Raw genomic sequence first — 6,314 nt, 5'->3', positions numbered from 1 at the left:
AACATTCTCTCTATTCCTTCCTCTTATGTGTTACACACTGGGGAACTGCCAGTTTCCTGAAACTGGGCATTATTTGGAACACTATCTGAAACATTCCATAATTGGTATTCTCTGGAATATTCTCTAACTGTATGGGGGGAGAGAGAGAGAGACAGAGACAGAGATAGAAAGAGAGAGAGCGAAGCTGCTGCATGCGGCAGTGAAAGTGGTGGAGCATGAGCCTTGTACCTGCTATAACAGATATACAGTGAGTGTGAGGGAGCAGAGAGAATATGGTGACTCTGACCCTGACAAGCGGGGAAGGTTGTTGATGCTTGTCCTGTATTGTTGGACATTTCTTCAGGCCGCAGATACTGTACTGAGCTAGGTGGTGAGCACAGACCATGCTCAGTGTGTCTTGTGGTATGGTCCCCTCTGGGAAGGGAATGGTCCCCATCTATACTAGCCCATCCACGACGCACACCATGCACCGCCAACAAACTGTGGTAGAATTTCCCCTTATCTACTATGCTCTGGGTAAAATGTACAGGGCAGCTCCAAACTGAGAAAGCTCAGCTGTGTGCCAGTTGGCCTTTGAAAGATTGCACCAGTGCCAGGGAACACGGAATATCTCGGGGCATCCGGGCGACTGTGATTACCTCCAATCATGATTGGTGGGAGAATCGGGCTGGCATTCAATGAGAATGGGGTGGGGTGGGAGGGGTATTTAATGAGGTGAGTTCGATAAGAAACGAGCTCAGCCTCGTGCAGACAATCCCTCTGTCACACTCAATAAAAATGACACTGTGACAAATTACTGTTTTAAACAGCTCAATGAGCCGAAGACGCTCTTGTCCTCACTCCCAGTTACAAAGGTGCAGAATAAATGCTCAGTCAACTCTCTCCATCGCCTGAACTCACAGCAATATTCCATTCACTCATAATTCTTCATAATACTGAACCTTGTTGCATGATACTATCGAAATGTCTTCATTTCAGCATTCTGAAACCTGCAAACATATCATTCAATGACATTTTTTCTCAGTCTGTCCCTCTGTCTCTATCCCGAAACACACGTATTTACAGTCATACATTTCTACTGCATGGAAACAGACCCTTCGACCCAGCTGGTCATTGCCTAACAAAATGCACATCCACACTTACCCCATTTCCCTGCCCTTGCTCCTTTCCTATCCATGTATTTATCCAAATACCTTTTCAATGGTTTTATTGTACCCGCCCCAACCACTTCCACTGGCAGGTCAGTCCATATGCAAAACACACTCTGTAAAAAAGGTGACCCTCAGATTCCTTTTCATTTTCGTCCTCTCCAAACATTAACAGATGTCCTCTCGTCCTTGGTTCCACAAACTTGCAAAAAAAATGAAATATTCACCCCTATGCATGGCTGTCATGATTTGATAAGAGCTACACTTCTACATAAACCCCCTCAGTTTTCTACGCTGTAAAGAAATAAGTTCTAACCTGTCCAACTTCTCCCAATAACTCAGACCCTTTAGCCCAGGAAAAATCTTTGTAAATTTCTTCTACACTCTTTCTAGTTCAATAATATCCTTTCTACGGCAAGGTGAAAAAAAAAATAGCACAATACTCCAACTGTAGCCTTACCAACATCCTGTACAACTGCAACATAACGTTCCAACTTCTATATAAAATGCCCTGATGTAGACCAGTGTGCCAACAGTCTTCTTCACTTTCCTGTATATCTGCGACTCAAATTCAGACAACTGTGCACCTGATTTCCAACATCCTTTTGTTCCACTATACTCCTTAAGGCCCTCTCATTCACCATTAAACTCCCACCTCAATTTGACTTTCCAAAAGACGTCACACTTATTTGTATTAAACTCCGTTTGCTATTTCTCAGCCCACTTACCCAGCGGATCAAAGTACTGAGGCAATTTCTGATAACGTTCCTCACTGTAAACGATGCCTCCTATTTTAGTGTCATCTGCAAACTTACTAACCTTGCATTGTGCACTCTCGTCCAAATCATTGATATAGATAACAAACAGCAATGGGGACAGTATCGAACCCACAGGCACTCCACTCGTCACAGGCCTCCAGTCTACCAAGCATACCTCCACCATAGCCATTTGCTTCATAATGACAAAACAATTGTGTCACCAAATTGACAGTTTACGTTGTAATCCATGCGATCTAACCTTCTAGAGCGGGCTTTTATGTGGAATCTTACCAAAGGTCTTACGGAAATCCATATAGACTATATCCGCCGTCCTGCCCTCGTCAACGTTCCTGGTCACTTCCTCAAAAAACCTCGAACAAAATTTGTACGGCATGATCTGCCACGCACAAAGCTATGCTGACTGCTCCAAGTCAAACTCTGTCTTTCCAAATGCATGCATATCTTATATCTCAGAAACTTCTCAAGTGGTTTACCGAAAACAGGTGTGAAGCTTACTGGTCTATATTTCCCAGGCATTTCTTTGCAACCCTCCTTGCAGAAGGGCACTCCATTTGTTACCGCCCCGACTTCCGGGTCCTTGGCCCCTGTCTTCTCTCGCCTCTTGCAGTGCTCTTGGATATATCTAGTCAGGTCCAAGAGATTTATCTGACTTTATGCATTCTAATATGTCCAACAGCCCCTCTACTGTGATATGGACTGTACCAAGATATCACAACTGACCTACCAAATGTCACAGGTCTTCATGTCTTTCTTCATGAGGGGAAATTGAGAATCTCAACCATCTATTTACGTTTTACAGTTGCGTGCCCATTTTGGTTTTTAAGACGCCCTATTCTCTTTCTAGATGTTTTTTCTTTACTGTAGTGAATTTGGATTCACCCTAATCTTCTCGGCCAAGGCTACCTCATACCCCTTTTTCGCCTTCCTGATTTCCTTCCTCGGTAATCTCCTGTTTCCCCTGTGTACCTCCAGGGAATCCCTTGATTCCAGCTGCCTGTACCTGAGCCACGCCTCATTTTTGCTGGTCAGAGCCTCAATATCTCTTGTCATTCGGGGTTTACTCATCCAGCCTCACTTTCGCTTCACCCTCACAGGAACATGGAAACCTTGAACTAGAGCTATCTCACTTTCATAGCCCTCCCTCGTACCCGACATCTTTTTACATGAAAACAAACTACTCCAATTAACCTCTGCAATCCCTTTTCTAATTCCAACAAAATATGCCTTGCCCATATTTATAACTTGTATCTGTGGACCAATTTTGTTCCCCCCATAACTATTTTAAAATTAATACAACGCCAGTCACTTTTCCCAAAATACTCCCCCGCTTTACCTCCGTCACTTATCCATCCCTATTTCCCAACAGTAGGTCGAGTTTGTTCCTCCCTTGTAGGACCCTTTATATACTGCTTGGGGAATCTTTCCTTAACAAGCTTAAGAAATTACGTTCCATTGAAGTTCTTAACCCTCTGGAAGTCCCAGTCTATGTTAGGAAAATTTAAATCACTTATTATGACAACCCTATTGCTCCTGCTACTCTCACCAGTTTCCCTGCATATTTCTTCCTCCAATTCCCATTGATGATTTGGAGGCATATCGTGCCACCACTATAACATCACATTCCTCCTGACCTCCTTGCACCATTCACAAAATCTCAAAGGATGTTATCTCAGTTATTTCATCTTTAAATATTTGTGTGATACTCGACTTAATGAGAACTATTGGTATTTCAACTGTTTCCATTTACATCTCTCCCTTGCAATGATTTTCACATCTGCAGCACCTCTTGTCAAGGTACATTGGAGATATGGAGCTCTAACTGGATGGGACCTGCACATCCTGTCACTTCCGGCATGGGCTGCAAGTTTCCCCACACTGGGCAGTGATCTAATGCAGTGTTACCGAAAAATGTAACAGCCCTGGGTTTATATATGAATGAACCAGTGCGGTCTGCACAGCTCCCCACACTGGACATTTATCCCAGGATTACAGATCAAGCATTGGTGTGGGCTGCACAGACTACCATTCTGGATATTGCATTCAGCAGTATGATAGCCATATCTGCACAGTGCTCCATCATGAATGTATTATTGATGGGCTGTTTATGTGAGTTTGATTGGGATTGTGAGAGAACTAAACATCTAGCAATGCCTTTATTTTCTGCTTTCATTCTTGTTATTGGACCCTTCAAATCCTGACTCATCCTTAGATCCATCCCTCTGGATGAGTCATAGTGACTGTTGTTACAGCATCTGAGTCTGCAACACGATCAACAAATGGAGCAGAGGCTGCTGAGAGGGGAGTATCCGTAAAATAGAATGAGGAAATCACAATCAGATCAGCCGTGGTTTTAGTGAATGGTGGGGTTTTTAGTGAATTTAGGATTGAATGGACCACGAATGCAAGTTATTCATGTATTTATGTTGTTCCAAGCAAACTCCCCTTCTCTCCCAGTGTCCCATACTGGTGGGAAATGAGGCACCTCCTCCTGTTCTTGCGTAATAGGACCCTGGGGCCTCACTAGCCTACAGATTTCCTGTGGCCCAGTTTCGAATGGTTGAGTGACTGAATCCTGTTCCAGTGTCCCAGACTCGAGCAGTTGAACGACTGCTTCCTGTTCCAGTGACCCAGCCTCGACCAGTTTAATGACTTTCTCCTGTTTCTTTGTCCCAGTCTCAAGCAGTTGAGTGACTGCCTCCTGTTCCTGTGTCCCAGTCTCAAGCAGTTGAGTGACTGCCTCCAGTTCCAGTGTCCAAGTCTCAAGAAGTTGAATGACTGCCTCCTAATCCCAAGTTTGTGAAAATAGACGTCCTCCCCCTGTTCCTGTGTAAAAGGCTCCAATAGCTCTGTGCTTACCCGCTGCGACTGGGGAATGGAATTGATGGACAGAATGGCCTTTTCACATTCCTTACAGCTTCTCTTGAGTAAAAGCCATTCTCCTGCTTCTGTAGATCACCAACAAAACCTGAATGATGTAGTTTTGTATTTTACTCTCAGTAATTGAGCAAACAAGCTGACTGACAGAATTCAGAAGCTGAATAGCCTCCTCCTGTTCCTGTGTTATACACTCAAGCGGCAAAAGAGTCTCAGAGACGTACAGCACAGTAAAAGACTCTTCAATCCGGTCGTCCATGCCGTCCAAATATCCCCATTGCCAGCACTTGGCCCATCTCCCTCTAAATACCTCCCATGCATATATCCATCCAAATGCCTCTTAAATGGTGTAATTGTAGTGCCTCCACCACTTCTTTTAGCTGTTCAATCCATAAGCACAGCAGTCTCTGAGTGAAAATGTTGTCCCTCATGTCCCTATTTAAGTCATTCCCCTCTGACCTTAAACCTTTGTCTTCTAATTTTGAACTCGCCTATCTTGGGAAATGACGTTGACTGCTTACCTTATCTATTCCCCTCATGATTTTATATGCCTCTTTAAGGTCACCCCTCAGCCTCAACACTTGAAAATAGTCCCAGCCTAATCAAACTCTTCCTGTAACTCTAACCCTCCAACATCTGCAACATTCTTTTAAATCTCTTCTGTACTCTTTCAAGTTTGACAAAGTCTTTCCGACAGCAGGGAGACCAGACTTAAAGGCAGAATTACAAAAGTGGCCAAATCAATGTCCTGTACAGATGCAACATGTGGAGAAAATGTTTAGACTCAAAGCACGCACCAATAAAGGGAAGATCATCAAGTGCCTTCTTCACTGCGCTGTCTACCTGTGACGGCACTTTCAAGGAACGGAGAACCTGCACCACAAGGTGACACAGTAGCTCAGTGAATAGCATCGCTGCTTCAGAGCGCAGCGATCTGGGTTTAATTCCATCTTGAATGACTGCATGTGTGGTGTTTGCACATTCTCCCCGTGTCTGCATGAGTCTCCTCCAGATGCTATGTTTTTTCCTCCGACAGTATAAAGATATACAGGTAAGGGTAGATTGGACATGCTAAATTGTGTAAAGTACCCAGGGATGTAGATGCGAGGTGGATTAGCCAGGGGAAATGCAGGCTCAGAGTGATAGGGTCGGGTTTGTCCAGTGGGATACTGTTTAGAGGTTCGGTGTGGCCTCGATGGGCTGAATAGGCTGTTTCCTCACTGTAGGGATTCGATACTTTCTATGAAGTTCTCCTTGATTTGCAGCTTTCGACGGGACCCTACCTACATGTCTTGCCTTGATTTGTCTTTCCAAAATGCTATACCTCACATTTAACTAAAATAAACTCCATCTGCCACTCCTCGGTTCACCTAAGCAAAGACCCATTATAGTCTGAGAGATCATTCTTCACTGTCGACGACACCAACAAATTTAGTATTATCTACAAACTTACTGACGATACTTCATATAATCAAGTGCAAATGATTTGTATAAGTGACAAAAGGCAGTGGAC

The sequence above is a fragment of the Chiloscyllium plagiosum genome, unplaced genomic scaffold, assembly GCF_037043375.1.
Source record: "Chiloscyllium plagiosum isolate Xiang-an unplaced genomic scaffold, Cpla_swu_hap1 HiC_scaffold_38, whole genome shotgun sequence".
Taxonomy (NCBI): domain Eukaryota; kingdom Metazoa; phylum Chordata; class Chondrichthyes; order Orectolobiformes; family Hemiscylliidae; genus Chiloscyllium; species Chiloscyllium plagiosum.
This window is presented reverse-complemented; position numbering follows the sequence as displayed.